The sequence below is a fragment of the Pristiophorus japonicus genome, chromosome 19 (genome assembly GCF_044704955.1).
Source record: "Pristiophorus japonicus isolate sPriJap1 chromosome 19, sPriJap1.hap1, whole genome shotgun sequence".
In the NCBI taxonomy this organism is placed as follows: Eukaryota; Metazoa; Chordata; class Chondrichthyes; family Pristiophoridae; genus Pristiophorus; species Pristiophorus japonicus.
In genome coordinates this window covers 76,914,521-76,934,065 of record NC_091995.1, presented here as the reverse complement: position 1 = coordinate 76,934,065, position 19,545 = coordinate 76,914,521, and the positions used below count along the sequence as shown (strand labels likewise).

The window sequence follows — 19,545 nt, the reverse complement described above, 5'->3', positions numbered from 1 at the left end:
ATTCCAGTAAGTTAGTTAAACATGATTTCCCCTTCATGAATCCATGTTGCGTCTGCTTGATTGCACTATTCCTATCTAGATGTCCCGCTATTTTTTCCTTAATGATAGTTTCAAGCATTTTCCCCACTACAGATGTTAAACTAACCGGCCTATAGTTACCTCCTTTTGTCTGCTCCCTTTTTTTAAACAGAGGCGTTACATTAGCTTCTTTCCAATCCGCTGGTACCTCCGCAGAGTCCAGAGAATTTTGGTAGATTATAACCAATGCATCTGCTATAACTTCCGCCATCTCTTTTAATACGCTGGGATGCATTTCATCAGGACCAGGGGACTTGTCTACAATGAGTCCCATTAGCCTGTCCAGCACTACCTCCCTAGTGATAGTCTCAAGGTCCTCCCTTCCCACATTCCCGTGACCAGCAATTTTTGGCATGATTTTTGTGTCTTCCACTGTGAAGACCGAAGCAAAATAATTGTTTAAGGTCTCAGCCATTTCCACATTTCCCATTACTAAATCCCTCTTCTCATCTTCTAAAGGACCAACATTTACTTTAGTCACTCTTTTCCTTTTTATATAATCGGTAAAAGCTTTTACTATCTGTTTTTATGTTTTGCGCAAGTTTACTTTCGTAATCTATCTTTCCTTTCTTTATTGCTTTCTTAGTCATACTTTGCTGTCGTTTAAAATTTTCCCAATCTTCTAGTTTCCCACTAACCTTGGCCACCTTATATGCATTGGTTTTTAATTTGATACTCTCCTTTATTTCCTTGGTTATCCACGGCTGGTTATCCCTTCTCTTACCGCCCTTCTTTTTCACTGGAATATATTTTTGTTGCACACTACGAAAGAGCTCCTTAAAAGTCCTCCACTGTTCCTCAATTGTGTCACCAGTCAGATGCGGGTAGATTGTTCCCGATGTTGGGGAAGTCCAGGGCCAGGGTACACAGTCTTAGGATAAGGGGAAAGCCATTTAGGACTGAGATGAGGAGAAACTTCTTCACTCAGAGTTGTTAACTTGTGGAATTCCCTACCGCAGAGAGTTGTTGATGCCAATTCATAGGATATATTTAAGAGGGAGTTAGATATAGCCCTTACAGCTAAAGGGATCAAGGGGTATGGAGAGAAAGCAGGAAAGGGGTACTGAGGGAACGATCAGCCATGATCTTATCGAATGGTCGAATGGCTTACTCCTGCACCTTATTTCTATATATATATGGCACAACTTGCTCAGGCTACCCAAATACAGACCGTAGAATCACCTCACTCACACCGTTGTATTTGTTGCGAATATTGTCTCCTTTACTTTTATGTGAAGTATATAATCTGCTCATGTCCAAGTTCTAAGCTATTCATGCCCCCAACCTTCAATCAAGTCACATCTCAGTTCATTTTCCCCAAATTCAAACTCAATGGGGTCCTTTTCCTAACTCCCGAGTGTCGTAGGCTGGCTTTTAAAAAAATTAATACACGGGATGTGGGCGTCGCTGGCAAGGCCCTTGAGAAAGTGATGGTGAACAATATTCCCCAGAATCTTTCCTTTGGGTGCGTGCCCCCCTCCCCCCCACCCTTTAAGATCCATTTACAGGTTCGCGCGAACTTTAAATTGCAAAAGCCGGTCCCGGACTGTGGAAGACTGGCAGAGAGGCCGCACAGCTTACCGGGGACGTTGGTGGTGAGCCACCTTCTTGAACCACTGCAGTCCGTGTGGTGAAAGTACGCCCGCAGTGCTGTTAGGGAGGGAGTTCCAGGATTTTGACCCAGCGAGAATATATTTCTAAGTCAGGCGTATGCTTTAGAAGGTAACTTGGAGGTGATGGTGCTCCCATGCACCTGCTGCCCTGGTCCTTCTAGGTGGTAGAGGTCGTGGATTTAGGAGGTGCTGTTGGAGATGTACTGGTCGGGGAATGCTGTTTTCCAGCATAATAACAAATCCTTTCTGCATCACGGACCTCTGCTGTCACATGGCAGGGTAACTTGCATTCACATAGGGCCTTTAACCTAGTAAATCAGGCTGTTGTATCTAGTCATCCCCCTCACCTAGTAGCACAAGTTCAGGGGCTATTCTGAGTGAACTCGATAGTGATCTCACGTTTCAAACAAGATTCTCACGTTAAAGCAAACAAAAACAAGAAACTTTTCAATTATTAATATAACCGCCATTTAAACTGTTTCACACAGCACACTCAACAACTCCCACAACATAACCACTCAAAATTAAAAACTTGCGGAGCTATCATTTTGATCTGCATTAAAAAGTGCATCTATCTGGGGCGTTTCCAGTGATTTGTCGAGTCCATAAAAGCCACACAAGAGTTAATCCACTATTGCCAAGAACTAACCAGAGGAGAGATTGGCTGCCACCTTGGTCGATATCTGTGCAACCACCCAAACTTGTGCCCCCACCACCCGGCCACGTCCCCAGTCCGCTCCCTAGACCCCGAGCATTCAGCCAAAAGGCTGTCCTGGTCCTCCGCTCCCAGATTCACTTCACAGCTTCAGTTCAAGGCAAGTTAACTCAAGACCCCAGATTCTGCCGTGCCTTCCCAGTCCCAGTCAGGATCCAGCCTCCCTTTCGGATGAGGCGTTAAACCCCGTCTGCCCTCTCAGGTGGACATAAAAGATCCCATGACACTATTTCAAAGAAGAGCAGGGGCTTTCTTCCCGGTGTCCTGGGGCCAATATTTATCCCTCAATCAATATAACAAAAACAGATTATCTGGTCGTTATCACAGTGCTGCTTGTGGGAGCTTGCTGTGCGTAAATTGACTGCCGCGTTTCCCACACTACAACAGTGACTACACTCCAAAAAGTACTTCATTGGCTGTAAAGCACTTTGAAATGTCCGGTGGTCGTGAAAGGTGCTATATAAATCCAACTCTTTCTTTACGCCCGCTCTTCTGGCCCATTTGCTCTCGCACTTGCTCACTCCCAGCACCGGGCTCCCGACATTCCCCTGGCTCAGTGGGGCTCCAGCCTCCAACCGCTCCGTTCTCGACTGCCCAGATATGGCTCCAGCGCTGCCCTTGTTCAGCCAAAGACCGCTCGCTCGAGTGGAGGAAGTGCATCCGGGAGGGCACTGAGCACCTTGAGTCTCAATGCCGAGAGCATGCAGAAACCAAGCGCAGGGAGCAAAAAGAGCGTGCGGCAAGCCAGTCCCACCCACCATTTCCCTCAACCACTATCTGTCCCACCTGTGACAGGGACTGTGGTTCTCATATTGGACTGTTCAGCCACCGAAGGACTCATCTTTAGAGTGGAAGCAAGTCTTCCTCAATTCCGAGGGACTGCCGATGATGATGATGATCAGCTAAAATAGCCGGGAGTGCGGGGAAGCAAACACCACATTGCAGGGGGCAGAGAAAGGTGAGGGTGGCTGGGACCAAACATTCAGACACAAGCCAGAGCCTGGAGCAGCAACAGCACCAGCAGTGTTGGGAACCTCAATCAGAGGGTGACGGGAGTTCGGCACAAGGCACTGACTGCAGACGGGAGAAAGGTTTGCCTGTTCAGGGGGTCTCCCTGAAGGATGAGCAACCCCTCACCTTCCCCCGAGACAGGTGTTTGCCATGTTTCGAAGCAGAACGTCACCACTGCAGTTCTGGAGTGGGGGTAAACACTCATTACAGAAACGGATTACTACAAGAACCACACCAAATCCAGGGAGAAAATAACTTTCGACAGCAGTAACGGAAGCTCCTGGTACTTCCTCTATCCAGGACTGGACTTCAGATTAACAGTGACAAGCAGGCAGCAAGAACACTGTAAATCTGTCACAAAGACCAAGGCCAAAAGAGGTCTGTATGTCCACAGATCAGCACATTACGGGTTGTAATACAATCGCAGGATGCAGACCATAAGCTTCAGTCAGTTTTACAGTTTGGGACAATACTCACACCCAGAGATTGCACTATATCCATACAGTCTTGTCGTTATTCTTTACACACTTCTCTATTATTTAGGGGAGGCAAATAAATAGCACTTAGCCAGCTAGTGGTTAGAGCTTGCAACTACATTGTGACGTGACAGAGGAAAATTAATCAGGAAATGTTGACAGCAATTTACAATGGTAAATTTTTTTTTTTTAAAAAGACTCGCATTTTTATAGCGCCTTTCACGATCACTGGACTTTACAACAGCTTTGCAGCCAATGAAGTGTTTTTTGGAGTGTAGTCACTGTTGTAATGTGGGAAACACGGCAGCCAATTTGCGCACAGCAAGCTCCCACAAACAGTAATGTGATAATGATCTGATCATCTGTTTTAGTGATGTTGACTGAGAGATAAATATTGGCCAGGACACCAGGGATAACTCCCCTGCTCTTCTTCGAAATAGTGCCAAGGGATCTTTTACGTCCACCTGAGAGAGCAGACGGGGCCTGGGTTTAACGTCTCATCCGAAAGACGGCACCTCCGACAGTGCAGCGCTCCCTCAGCACTGCACTGGGAGTGTCAACCTGGATTTTTGTGCTCAAGTCCCTGGAGTGGGACTTGAACCCACAATCTTCTGACTCAGAGGCGAGAATGCTGCCCACTGAGCCACAGCTGACACTAATGTTGACAGAAAAATATATAAAAACTCCTGTTTTTTTTTAAACTTGAAATACATTGTCAGTCATAAATTATTGTAGAGTACTCAGTCCTGGGTCACGTCAACTTACAGCGAGAAAACAGTGCAAACATTACCACATAGTATTCAGAATAACTGATAGCGATAGTTAAGGGTGATAATCAATCACAGTGTTCAAATAACACACTGAATTTCCCCTAAATTCCAGAGACTTTTACGGGATTGCAGTGCCCGAGACGCAGGTGTCAGGTAATCAGAGTTAAAACCAAATCGCCTACAGCCAACAGCAAAGGCTCGCGTTTTCGCTCGGTCTCCAAACTTGCCACAGGACTGCCGTGCTGAGCTGCGCCAGTGTTTAGATCACAAATGTAAATATTACATCATTTGCCAACACGCAAGATGCACTGGGCCAGCTAGAATCAGACATTTACAGCATGGGTTAGGTCATTTTGGCCCATTGTGTCTGCGCCGGTTGAATAAGAGCTACCCAGCCTAATCCCACTTTCCAGCTCTTGGTCCGTAGCCCTGTAGGTTACAGCACTTTAAGTGCACATCCAGGTACTTTTTAAATGTGGTGAGGGTTTGTGCCTCTACCACCCTTTTAGGCAGTGAGTTCCAGACCCCCACCACACTCTACGTGAAGAAATTTCCCCTCAAATCCCCTCTAAACTCCTACCAATTGCTTTAAATCTATGCCTCCTGGTTATTGACCCCTCTGCCAAGGGAAACAGGTCCTTCCTATCCACTCTATCTAGGCCCCGCATAATTTTATACACCTCAATAAGGTCTCCCTTCAGCCCCCTCTGTTCCAAAGAAAACAACCCCAGCCTATCCAATCTTTCCTCATAGCTAAAATTCGCCAGTCCAGGCAACATCCTCGCAAATCTCCTCTGCACCCGCTCCAGTTCAATCACATCTTTCTTGTAGTGTGGTGACCAGAACTGCACACAGTACTCCAGCTGTGGCCTAACTAGTGGTTTATACAGATTAAGCATAACCTCCCTGCTCTTGTATTCTATGCCTCGATTAATAAAGGAAAGAATCTCATATGCCTTCTTAACACCTCATCTACCCGGCCTGCTACCTGCAAATCTTTTCCCTAGCCTTCCTTTGGGTAACGTATCCTCCTTTCCCCTCGGCTGAACAGAAATCGCTCCAACACGGACTTGTGCGACTGGGCCTGCAGTGGGCCTGTTTGACGAACGGCAATTCAGAAGAGACACACACCCCGGTCTTCTATCGCCAGACTTCTATGTACGCACAGAGGATTGGATCTCAAGTTTCCCCAAAGGTAAAGCACCTTAAGTCACATTCGTCCTGCCATTTGATTTTGTAGACCCAGACCCAGGTCGGTTACATTTCAAATCAGTAATTTTGGATGGGGAGTGTTTTTTTTTAAATTGCAATCAGTTCGACATGATTCGGGAAAATATTAAACTGACTAATACAGGGACACCCGAATTACAGGGACATTACAGGCTTGTCCCTGCCTGCCTTATTAACCAACAGACAAAGCCCTGGTTACGTTGCAGATATAGACACCCAATAAGTTACCTAATCTGCAGCCAATTAAACTTGCCGTTCTTTTTCCTCCCCCCTTGAATTTTCCCCTTTCTCGGCTTATTTCGCTGCCCCCTATCTCCGTGTCCTCTCCCCCCTCTATCTCCGCGTCCTCTCCCTTTCGTTAGCAATGAGGTCCAACTGGCACCAATGATGCTCCATATTTGACTTGCGAGGTTGGGATGATCAATCACCCTTGTGGTCTTGGCAGCCAACCTGTGGAAAGTCACCCGCTGGGAACAACCCAACTTTGGACAGCAGTCAAGCTTGCAATTCAAAGCAAGTTCCCACAATGGGAGTGGGTAACTGCCAGGTCACTCCAATCATTAAACTTTAACTCAGTCACATTGTGTCACGCTAAAAGACTTTTTTCTACATCCTCCACTTCCTCCTTCCGCCCCCCGCCAGCATTTGTATTAAAAGTCCTTGGGTGTTTTATGCACGTTTCCTGTGTATACACCCATACATCGAAACGCACCAAGCAAGAAACAATTCAATTGCTGTGTTGATAGTTTGCTACATGTAATCTATCAAGTGTGCCCCAAACACTTCACATTTCCTTCCCTGGGCCTCTGGCTCACTTCCATAGCTAACCTTGGGGAGTTCAGGCCTGCCAACTCGCCCAATCATGCTTTAAATTTTGTGTGTTCAAGGTGAGGAATATTAAGAGGGATCGACACACTTTTGTTACCCAATATCAATCACTCTCAGGTTAGGTATAACACTGCACAATACAGATAATGGCCTCTCTAATCTATGCTTTCAGCCGCAAATTCAAAGCATTTCACACCGCACCAGGCTCAACGCCACCATTTCCCATAGTGCCATTCTATTGGTCTTTACGAAATGACACAGTATCGACAGCACAGAAACAGGCCATTCAGCTTAGCAGGTCTGTGCCGGTGTTTATGCTCCACACCAGCCTCTTCATCTCACCCCTCAGCATATCCTCCTGTTCCTTTCTCCCTCATGTGCTTATCTCACTTCCCCTTCAAAATTGGTGATTTTGGGTACCCTCTATCAAATCTCCCCTTAACCTTCTCTGCTCCAAGGAGAACAAATTGTGGCCCACACTTACTGGGCCTTAGAATAGATTTGCATCAACTCATTGGATGCAGGATCCTTACAGTCAGCAGAGAGAGACCCACACTTACAGGTCTAGGTTTGATTCAACCAAATGAAAGGCCACTATCTAATTCGCTGTACTACCCACTCAGCCCGTGATCATTTAACAACAACCTAGTAACCTCTTACATCATCATCATAGGCAATCCCTCGGAATCGAGGAAGACTTGCTTCCATTCTTAACATGAGTCCTTAGGTGGCTGAACAGTCCAATACAAGAACCACAGTTCCTGTCACAGGTGGGACAGCAGTCGTTGAGGGAAAGGGAGGGTGGGACAGGTTTGCCGCATGCTCCTTCCGCTGCCTGCGCTTGGTTTCTGCATGCTCTCGACTATGAGACTCGAGGTGCTCAGGCTCCCAGATGCACTTCCTCCACTGAGGGCAGTCTTTGGCCAGGGACTCCTCGGTGTCGGTGGGGATGTTGCACTTTATCAGGGAGGCTTTGAGGGTGTCCTTGTAACGTTTCCTCTACCCATCTTTGGCTCGTGTGCCGTGAAGGAGCTCCGAGTACAGTGCTTGCTTTGGGAGTCTCGTATCTGGCATGCGGACAATGTGGCCTGCCCTGCGGAGCTGATCAAGCTCGTTACAACTGCTACAGTAATATCACATAAGCAAGCTTTTAAAGTGGACCATCCTGCACCGAAAGTGAGGCAGCACAACTCATGGCAGCACTGAGCCATAGTGTCATGGAGTGGCGGGACACGGGTTCAATCGCCACCTCTAAAGAATTCCCAGTTGCTTCACTATGGAACGGCACCAAGTCGAGGTCTGGCGCTTTTGCCCCATTCCCCCACAAAAGGGGGGGGGGGGGGGGGGAAGGACTCCCAACGGACTGAGACCTGACAGAGGTGTGCGAATAAGTTGTCCACCCTATTCAGACAGTGCATGGTGATCATCTTATTCCAAAAACCACAGGATGCACACAGTCATTAACAGATCATAGGCAGTCCCTCGAACAAGGATGACTTGCTTCCACGAGTTCACAGATGTTTCAATGAAGGATCCAATGTTCCAGTCCTGAACTCCAGTTGAGGGGGTGGAGGGTGCCTGTGCATGGATTTTTTTTAACGTGGGGTGGCCGTTGCACACCAGCCACCACACGGGCTTGACAGAGCTAGGTCTTGATCCAGTGGTGAGGATTAACCAGGACGACTGGAGACCTGCTCTACTGCACGGACCTAGTGCGCTCACATATCACAGTGTGGGCTGGTCCGTGCTGCCCCTGGGCCCTCGCCTCTTCTGGGCCCCGTCCCCTCATTCACCGCACTTCCGCTACGATCTCTCACCGCTCCTCCGCCACAAACATTCGCCGCACCTCCGCCACCTGGGTCACCGTACCAAGGTACGAGCACTGCTGTCCTGTTAGATTTTGCACAGAGACAGCAGACAAGAAGCAGAACTGGGAGACTGTGACGTGCAATGTGCCTCACCAAGTAGGTTGTGCGGCTACATTAATCTTTCCTGCAGCAAAACATCTCCAGATGACACATTTTACTCAGGCATATGGTATGAAAGAACACACTCAATTCTCTGCTGAATAGATGACGTCCTCAGCACACAAAAGATCAGTTCCCTTCACTCGGTTTCATTCACCTGATGTAAAATTCTGTCAAGATTTTAGGCCACAATTGCCCACCTAGCACGGGCTTTTGTCATGAAGATTTCACTTGATTGATTGCCCATGTGAGGTTTAATGCACCAGCGGGCCCCTAACACCAACCCAGTTAAATCAAACTACCAACGAGCTGCTTGCTATACATACCCACTCTTTAAATGGGACAAGACATTGTACAAAATTAGATAAACAGAACCTGATCCATGGCGAGCACTTGCAGCAATTTGCAAACTCCTGTCCCCCAAAACATTCCAAGCTTTGGTTTCCAAGCAACCGGTAATTTTCCCGAAAGAAGTTAAACCGGCTAGACAAGTGGTTGACCCACAGCGTGGCGGGAGAAGCAAGCACCACTTTTAGTGCATCGCAGCGAGAAGCGAAGTCTCTGGTTTGTGTAAAAGCGCACAAGTCAACACTTCCACTCGGAATGTAATTCTCTCAGGAATGATTTGAGGCTTTGTGGAAAAAAAAAAATCGCTTGCTAAATTGGACTGGAGAGTCTGCATAATTAACTTTTCACTCACCGAACATTTGCTGAACTTTACACTGGAGGAAAGGCGTGGGATGCACTTTTGCGTATGATTATCTGTGGGCCCCTTAATGGCATAGTGAGTTTAGAATTAGATACAGAACTTACATCAAACAGGCTATTCGGTCTGTGCTGGTGTTTATGCTCCACATGATGCCTCCGCCCACATTACAACAGTGACTACACTCCAAGAGTACTTCATTGGCTGTAAAGAGCTTTGAGATGAACAGTGGTCGTGAAAGGCGCTATATAAATTCAAGTCTTTCTTCTCTTTCCCACCCCTCTTCATCGCGCCCCATCGACATATCCTTCTATTTCTTTCTCTGTGTTTATCTAGCTCTCCCTTAAATGCATCAGTTCTGAATGCTTATTAATTTAACCTTGGATTTGGTTTCGAAGTGGCCCCGGTTCCATGTTCAATCTCTGCCTTGTGCAGAGTTTGTCAATCTCAACTGGTGCGGCCGTTCGGGTTGTACAACTGATTGGCTTCAATGGCCCTTGGTTTGCGGTGGGGAGGGGGAAGAGATCCAAGATGAGTATTTTCAGTCTTGATCACTATCCATTCATTCATTCTTCTTGTAGCCCCTTCCTACCTTCCAATCTCTAACCTCCTGCAACCCTCTGGGATCTCTGCACCGCTCCTATTCTGGCCTCTTGCCCATCCCTAATTTTAATCAATCCATCAGTGGCCACGCCTTCAGCTGCCCAAGCCCTAAGCTCCAGAATTCCCTTCCTAGACCTCTCCACCTTTAAGATGCTCCTTAAAACCTCTCTTTAACCAAGCTTTTGGTCACCTGTCCTAATATGTCATGTGGTTTGGTGTCAAATGTTGCTTGATAATCGTTCCTGTGATGCACCTTGGGACATTTTACTACATTAAAGGCGCTGCATAAAACACGAGCTGCTGCAACAAATATTCGATCATGCTCAGCTGTGATGCTCCCAAGGTCGACCAGCCTGCCCCACACTCACCAACAAGGTGCACAGGACTCGAGGCAACTTGGGCGAGTTAACTGGAAGGCAACAGTCATCAATGGGACCATACCCCTTCAATAATTTCTTCTCTCAGAGGGTCGTGAATCTTTGGAATTCTGTGGAGGCTGAGTCACTGAATATATTTAAGGTGGAGATAGACAGATCTTGAACGATAGGGGAGTCAAAGGTTATGGGGAGCGGGCAGGGAAGTAGAGTTGAGGCCAAGATCGGACCAGCCATGATCTTATTGAATGGCAGAGCAGGCTCGAGGGGCCGTATGGCCTACTCCAGCTCCTATTTCTTATGTTCTTATGTAAAAGAGAGGAAGAAAACTAGCAGAGTAAAAGATCACTGGTCAGTGTAGTAGTTATGAGGGTGAGGGACCCAATTCAGATGCAACCTGTTTTGCAAGTAACTACATTTCTTTCGGCTCACTAAGACAGAAAAATAACACATCCCATAGTAACTCGAGTACAATTTTACAACTCTCAGATTTCTCATTTGAAACTTTCTCTTCATTTCCTCTCCCGAACTTTGTGTAAACAGAAGCTGTGTCTGCGACAAGCACCTTTACATTAGCAGTCCATTTATATTGAGTTTTGGTGATTGTTTTTTTTTATTGAAGTAGACCAAAATCATTGGATGGCTGGGAGCAGGGGACCTGGTGCCACTGGAATGGGAGGAAGGGGTAGGAACAGGAGGAGGCCATTCCGCCTCCTTGGGCCTGTTCCGCCATTCAATGAGATCATGGTTGATCCTTTTCTTAACTTCATTTACCCGACTTGGCTCCATATCCCTCAATACCCCTGACTAGCAAAAATCTAGCGATCGCAAATTTGAAATTGTGAAGTGAGCTAGCAGACACTGCTTTTTGAGAGAGAGTTCCACACCAACGCTGCGTCTGCTGTGCAGTTCTCTGGAGGTCCCGCCCAGCCCTGGACTGGCCTTTTCAATGTTAAGTTTTGCGGAAACTGTGAATGGGCCGCGCAGCTCCTTAAAAGGGGCCACACACCCAAAATAGAATTATGGGGGGGGCGGGGGGGAACATTGTTCCACACTTCTACCACTCCTTGCGCGAAGAAGTATTTCCTAACCATCCGTTCTCTCAGGTGGACATAAAAGATCCCATGGCACTATTTCGAAGAAGAGCAGGGGAGTTCTCCCCGGTGTTCTGGCCAATATTTATCCCTCAATCAACATCACAAAAAAAACAGATTATCTGGTCGTTATCACATTGCTGTTTGTGGGAGCTTGCTGGGCGCAAATTGGCTGCTGCGTTTCCTACATTACAACAGCGACTACACTCCAAAGGTACTTCATTGGCTGTAAAGCGCTTTGAGACGTCCGGTGGTCGTGAAAGGCGCTATATGAATCCAAGTCTTTCTTTCTCTCCTGAAGGGCCTGGCACTGATTTGGAGATATTTTTATCTGGTAAAGTTGCTGTGTATGTCGCTGAAAAGGCATTAAAACATAAAACCACATTCACAGTTACTGCAGAATATGAAACTATTAAAGGCTGGAGGTCCTAAATGAAAATAATCACTTCACAGTCAGAGCTTGTTCTAAACTTCAAGGAAAATCCTCAAACGAAATAAGTGTGCGATAAACAGCATTAAAAAAAAGTGTCCAAACTTTCCCACTGGAGTTTCCAAAAAGCACACACATTGGCTACTTACTTGCACTCGGGCAGTTTGAGGTTGTTCAACACTGAACCAGATTGATGCGCAGGAACTCTGCACGTTTAGTAAGCCTGCCCGAGGGCAGTCAGCAGATTGCCAGCGCCATGAAATGTTGGGCTTACGCTGACACCACCACAATTGATGCTGGGATTTGCATCAGCGAGCCCACCAGTGATGGGAGTACCAGGCATTGTTGACAAGCTGCACTTCAGCAAGATAAAATTCCCTTTTGGTCAGCCACAGGGACGGAAATGCCTGCTTCATTAACATGCTGTTACCAACGTGCACTACGCAACCATCCCCAGTTGAGACAGCAGCAGGCAGCCCGTTTCTAGCCCTCGGCATCACTGGCTGCACAAGACTCCAAGATTCATTCCTTCCCCAAGTACTCGGCCTCCACTCGCTGGTTCCCCATGATGATGCAGACACAAGAACAAAAGAAATACGAGCAGGAGTAGGCCATTCGGCCCCTCGAGCCTGCTCCGCCATTCAATGAGATCATGGCTGATCTTCTACCTCAACTTCAATTTCCAGCACTGTCCCCGTATCCCTTAATATCCAAAAATCTAGCGATCTCTGTCTTGAACATACTCAAAAACTGAGTCTCCACAGCCCTCTGGGGTAGAGAATTCCAAAGATTCACCACCCTCTGAATGAAGAAATGCCTCCTCATCTCAGTCCTAAATGGCTGACCCCATATTTTGAGACTGTGACCCCTGGTTCGAGACTCACCAGCCAGGGGCAAACATCCTCCCTGCATCGAACCTGTAAGAATTTTGTATGTTTCAATGCGATCACCTCTCGCTCTTCTAAACTCTAGAGAACATAGGCCTAGTCTACTCAATCTCTCCTCATAGGACAGCCCCCCACCCCAGGAATCAGTCTGGTGAACTTTCATTGCATTCCCTCTATGGCAAGTATATCCTTCCTTGGGTAAGGAGATCCAAACTGTGTACAATACTCCAGATGCGGTCTCACCAGGGCCTTCTATAATTGACCTATGTATTGCAGACAGCATAGGCCAAGTCACCAGGGGGAAACTGTGTGCCGAAACCATTTACTACCACTGCACAGAACATCTTGGAGCACCAACATGCTGTGGCACCATGCTACCTTGAACAGCTGCCATTTTGATCAGAGATTAGAGGCGAAAGCAGGTTTAGACACAGACTTCAGCACACTGATAGACCCAACATATTGGCTGCCAACCCTTCTGGGTTGTACTAGATTATGCCGGAATTAAAGACTGATCGCTCAGACACTGCTGAGTGTAAAATAACAAGCACTAAAAAAAATGTTTTTCCCCCCCCACCCCCTATTTTCTTTGAACATTTTCGTTTATTAGTTATAAAAATATTGGAGGTGGAGAAGGCGGCTGTTCGAATGACAGTCAAGAATCGTCCAATCAGGATGGGGTGACATGAGGATGGACGGGTTGGGCGACCAATGGCGGGAGTGTGGGGGCGGGATGGTCGACGACGCGAGATCATGAAATGAAGCCTCCAGGAATACGTTCAACCAGAGTTGGCGACCCTACCAACATACCGTGCAGATTTTCATTCAGTTGTGCTACCGTCTCTATCCTAGACTCAAGATTTTTCTCTTTGAATGTTGTCAGTGTTTTTCCAACAATTAAAAAAGCGCTGCCCCTCAGACTGCTTTCAAACATGAATGTTGTTTTAGGTGGGGGCAGGGCGGGATTGTCAGTTTATCAGATTGTCTTCCCTGTGAAAGTGATCCTTCTGAAGTCAGGTTCAGGATCAGGCACAAGACATTGTCTGTCACATCAAGCACAAGGCTAAAGGCTCCAGGATAACTAGGTCAGACTGTGATCGAGGGGCTGGAGGGGGGGGCAGGGAGGAAAGGGAGAAGGAAGGGCTTATTATCTGCCAGTTCTGTATTGAGACACTTACCATACTTCATTTGTAGAATGCTCTGCCACATTTCACAAGCTCGAACAACCAGCGATCTTCAGTTAGGTCAGCTGACCCATATGTGGACCAGTATGAACTGGACGCGGTTAGTGAGGATGTCACTATATTGGGTATAGTTCAGCCTCAACCACCTCAACTCAAAGCATTTGAATGAAATTAGGATGGTAAATAAGATTTTTTTATATAAAACCTTCACCGGGTGACTCAGTTTCTGCTGCAAAAAGGTACATCAGGCAATAACTCGCAGGACTATGGGAAAAGAGCAAGGTAGTGCGATTAATTGGAGGCTCTGAGAGCTGGCACAGGCATGATGGGCCGAACGGCCTCCTTCTAAGCTGTAAGATTCTGTAAAGTTAGCTCAGTATTGGCACTGGGCTTTATTTTTAAATAAATGTTCGCTAGTCCTAGTATACAATAGCAGAAATGTTACTTAATCCAATGCACATACTGTCATGCCAACATGCTTTTTGTGTCATACTCAATTTATCACCTCAAACTGGCCCCGCCACAGGTTAGACACTTGTACTTAAGAGTATTTACAGCACAGAAACAGGCCATTCGGCCCAACAGGTCCGTGCCGGGGGTTTGTGCTCCACACGAGCCTCCTCCCACCCCATCAACATATCCTTCTATGGAATGGAAAAACCGCGCATGCGTAGCAATGTGAATGAGCCGTGATGCCCATTAAAGGGGCCGTGCACTCAAAAATAAATTAATGGGAACATTGTTTACAGCCCCTAGTTCTGGTCCTGCCCGCAAGTGGAAATATCTTCTCTGCGTCGACTTCACCCGACTGCATGCTCGTCTGCCAGTTGCAATGGAAGCAAAAGTTCCCATGCTGGTATGCCCAGGGAGTTTTCCCTCATGTCCTCACTGTTATTATATATGCGGACTATAGATATACTCTCTGTGTAGTCACTGTATAGTTGCATAAGATGGAGACATATTACCTGATATACTATCAATAAGGTTTACACTGTGTATATATACTATGCTGGCACCACTAGAGGGTGCAGCTGGTGGAGACCGGGGTTTCCTGCCCCTGTGGCAGAAGCTGTCCACCAGAGGGCACTGCATAGATGTGCAGGACCAAGTATAAAAGGCTGCTCACCATGCTTGTGCCTCACTCTCAAGTTACGACTAAAGGACCAAGGTCACTACAGTTTGAGTACAACACATTGCCTCGTGGAGTCATTCATAAGTGCATTACAGACATAACACTCACCAACATTCATCCCTCAAGCAACGCCAGCACCACCAAAACACGATTAATTGGTTACTTAGCTCACAATTTGTGGGAGCTTGCTGTGGCAAACTGGCTGCTGCATTCGGTCTACAAATCAACACAGGGGCTGCCTTCAAAATTAATACAAGTAAAAACACAAAATGCTGCCAATACCCAGCAGCTGTCAGTCTGTCTGAAGAGAAAAGACAGGTTCTGCGGAAGGGCTCACACTGCTGTTTGATGTTTATGGATTTGTACATTTGTACAAGCTGACAGTGAAACAATCTGGGACATCCCAAGAACTTTGAAGGTGCTATTTTAATTCAAGTTCTTTCTTTAATTGTTGTCGGCTGAGCAACAGAGCACATGGCAATGGAGAAAAAAAACTTCCGAATCAACCTATGCCATAGACAATTCTGGACAAGCCAATCTCGCTGCTCTCTGTCTTCTCCCAAACCTCTGCGAGCTACAGGGAGCAATGTTCCACTGCAGAAAGGGCGAGAGAGAGAGGGAGGCGCGCGGGAGGGGGGGCGCGAGGGAGAGGGCGGGCGAGGGAGAGAGAGAGAGCGGAGAGAGAGAGAGAGAGAGAGAGAGAGAGAGAGAGAGAGAGAGAGAGAGAGAGAGAGAGAGAGCGAGAGAGAGAGAGAGAGAGAGAGAGCGAGAGAGAGAGAGAGAGAGAGCGCAGAGAGAGAGAGAGAGAGAGCGCGAGAGAGAGAGAGAGAGCGCGAGAGCGCGAGAGAGAGAGAGCGAGCGCGAGAGCGCGAGAGAGAGAGAGCGCGAGAGAGAGAGAGAGCGCGAGAGAGAGAGAGAGAGAGCGCGAGAGAGAGAGAGAGAGAGCGAGCGGAGAGAGCAAGAGAAAGGAGAGCGAAAGAGTGGGAAAGATAGAAAAAGAGAAAAAGAGAGAGAAAGGAAGGAGAGCAAGAGCGAGAAGAGAGCGAGCAAGCGTGAGATAAAGGAGAGAGAGAAAGGAGAGAAAAATACAAAGGAATTGCCTTTGAAATGTATAAAAATTATAACAACTCAATGTCAGCATACATTTTGCTTATACTGCAAATTGTTCCGGCTGCACAAAAGTTTTCTACAGAAGCGAGTCTGGCCGTGTTACACCCCTAACTTAGGGTACATATTTAGAGCTCTTAATCTGCCAGTATTTGAACAGGTATGTATAATCCTGATTCAGACACCATAGCTTCGAGCTGCAACTGCACCAAACACTGCAGCTGTGAACTTAAGCAAGGGCAAAACAAAGGGCTCGAGTGAAGCAACTTCATTCCTTGAGTAATCACCACCCTTTGCAGCTTTTAAAATCTGTAATGAGAGATGGTCTTAAAGGCTTTTAAAATTCTTCAGATCTGTGTGAACAAGCGATTGTGTTATTCTAATCTGAAAGGGCTCAATACGGAAAGGACTCTGCTGGTCTGCTTCTTCCTGTTGGTGATTCGGTCGGGTAACAGCTGTATTATAAATACATCAATGAAATTCAAATTAAGTGCCACCAGCTCATTGGCACGGTATGTTGGCTATCCAACAGGCCCACGACAGCAGTCAGGGCACAGGTTTGAGCCCACAATTCACTGCAGTGCGAGCTAGGGTACCCGCATCATTGCGTACATTTTATCCAATGAGCCATTGGTCGGACAAGTTGGGAGCGCCTCACGCAGGAAATTGTTCTACACACACAGTAGGTTCAGAGATTCATGGGATTAGTCGAAGGATGAGAGGTGATCTTATCGAAACATCAGAGAGGATGTTTCCACTGATGGGGGACACTAGAACTAGAGGGCATAATCTTAGAATAATGGGCCTCCCATTTAAAACTGAGATGAAGAAAAATGTCTTCTCAGAGGGTTGTAAATCTGTGGAATTCGCTGCCTCAGAGAGCTGTGGAAGCTGGGACATTGAACAAATTTAAGGCAGAAATAGACAGTTTCTTAAACGATAAGGGAATAAGGGGTTATGGGGAGCGGGCAGGGAAGTGGAGCCGAGTCCATAATCAGATCAGCCATGATCTTATTGAATGGCGGAGCAGGCTCGAGGGGCCGTATGGCTTACTCCTGCTCCGATTTCTTATGTTCGAATATCCCACCCCTTGACAAATCACTCGCCTCTGACAAAGCAGGGTAGAGGAGCCCATTAAAAAAATATGTTCCCCCTAAGGTGCACGTCTGCGCACCAATCAGGCCGTCCCGCAGAGGCCGCTCACCAGCTGTTGCCGCTGGAAAAGATAACGCGCATGTGCAGCCGCGCAGCAAATTTAAAGGATAGTGTACAAAAATAAAATCTTAGAGGGAACATTGACCACTACAATGGGCCGAATGGCCTCCTTCTGTGCTCTAAGATTCTGTACTAAATGGATTCTGCTTCTGCCTATGGTTAGTCAATTAACATTAACTTTTTCTATACAAGATGGAGGCAGTGTTGAGAGACTTCATGAACTCACTCCACACCACCATCTCATGGCCAGAGTTTGCACGCGAACATTGTGACAGCTGACAGCAAAATGGAACGAGAAATCTGACACAGCAATTTACAATGATACATACTGACCAAAAAGCACAGCCAAACTTTGAATATATATTAGATTTTGATGACTTAGTAAGTGAAAGTACAAGTGCTATATTAAGCCAAACAAACCACAGGTACCCAGTTTTAACTCCTGGCCTGTCCAGAGTTAGATAACGGGCCTTTCATGCTATGGAAGTTGGGGTGGGCGGGAGAAGAAAGGAGACAAGATTTATATATGATTCCTAGCCAGATTTTTGTTGGGTAAGGGTATTAAGGGATATGGATCCAAGGCAGGCAAAAGGAGCTAAGATACAATCAGTCATGATCTCATTGGATAGTGGAGCAGGTTTGAGGGGCTGAATGGCCTCCTGTTCCTAGGACAAGTCTAGATTTCGTTACAACGCTCCCCACAGTCGAACAGATTACCAATATTCTATCTCGGCTCACATGAAGAACACTCGCTTGGCCAAGGTGCCAACGGTGCACTTCTAATAGAGGTACTGCACAGGGCTACCTGCATACTAAACACCATACACAGCAGGCTGTAGACAGAGTTAAGCAGCCCCGCAACCAACAGATCACTGCAATGCCCTGTAGCCCTACCGCAGCCAGGCACTAACCTTGCGGGATAATCAGGCAACTAAATGTCAGCCATGGTTCAGTGGGCAGCACTTTCTCGCCTCTGAGTCAGATGGTTGTGGGTTCAAGTCCCACTCCAGTAGTGCCTGGCATGTTGGCAGGCGGTTTGTGATTTTGTCTCATCCAATTCCCCAAACACGAGCTCTTCCAGCGGGAAAATCTATCTCGAGCAGGAGAGAACAGGATCAGACTCTTCTGTGATGTCTTGTGTGGTAAATATCTTGCCAATATTTGCTGTGTAGAATGAAGAATGGCTTCTTCGATGCAATACTGAGAGTAATATTGGTATCATAGAACCATAACCCTGGATGAGTTTGCGTCGTTAGCACAAGAGAAGGTACATTGTGGCTCAGTGAGTAACACTCCTGCCTCTGAGCCACAGGTTGTGGGTTCAAGTCCCACTCTGAGCACATAATCTAGACTGATACTCCAGTGCAGCGCTGAGCGAGTGCTGCATTGTCAGAGGTGCCGTCTTTCGGATGAGACATTAAACCGAGGCCCCATCTGCCCTCTCAGGTGAACATAAAATATCCCACGGCACTATTTTCAAAGAAGACAGGGGAGTTCTCCCCGGTGACCTGGCCAATACATATCCCTCAATCAACATAACAAAAAAAATAGATGATCTGGTCATTATCACATCGCTGTTTGTGGGAGCTTGCTGTGAGCAAAGTGGCTGCCGTGTATCCCGCATTACAACAGTGATTACACTCCAAAAGTACTTTATTGGTTGTAAAACGCTTTGTGACGTCTGGTGGCCGTGAAATGCGCTATATAAATCCAAGTCTTTCTTTCCAACAGAAAGAGGCCCCATGAACATCCCCAACCCATTGTGGAGCCCAACATAAATGCAAACGACGAGGCTAAAAAGTGTTTCCAGCCAAAAGTGCAGAGTGGAAGATTCTACTCCGCCTCCTCCCAAGATCTCCACCATCACAGATACCAGTGTCCAGCCAATAACTGGAACAATTTTGAATCTATATAGTGCAGAACCAAAGCCAGTCAGCAATTAAAAAAAGTTAAGACTTTGAGTTATTGTTTCAAAGCTGGTCTCTGCGATTCACATGACAATTGAAACACCTGTATTTATTTATATTGATCAAAAAAACGAATGAACAGATTGATTGCTTCACAGCCAAGCCTACAGCTACAGAGCAAACAGCATCAGATTCCACTGAACCAGTAAACACCCATC

At 46.8% G+C, this 19,545-nt stretch overlaps 1 protein-coding gene across 1 annotated transcript in view; it reads right to left on the bottom strand.

Moving 5' to 3' along the window:
* LOC139229971 (myocardin-related transcription factor A-like) overlaps positions 1-19,545 on the bottom strand; it is a 240,402-nt gene that overhangs the window by 177,714 nt on the left and 43,143 nt on the right. The gene's annotated exons all lie outside the window — the stretch shown is intronic.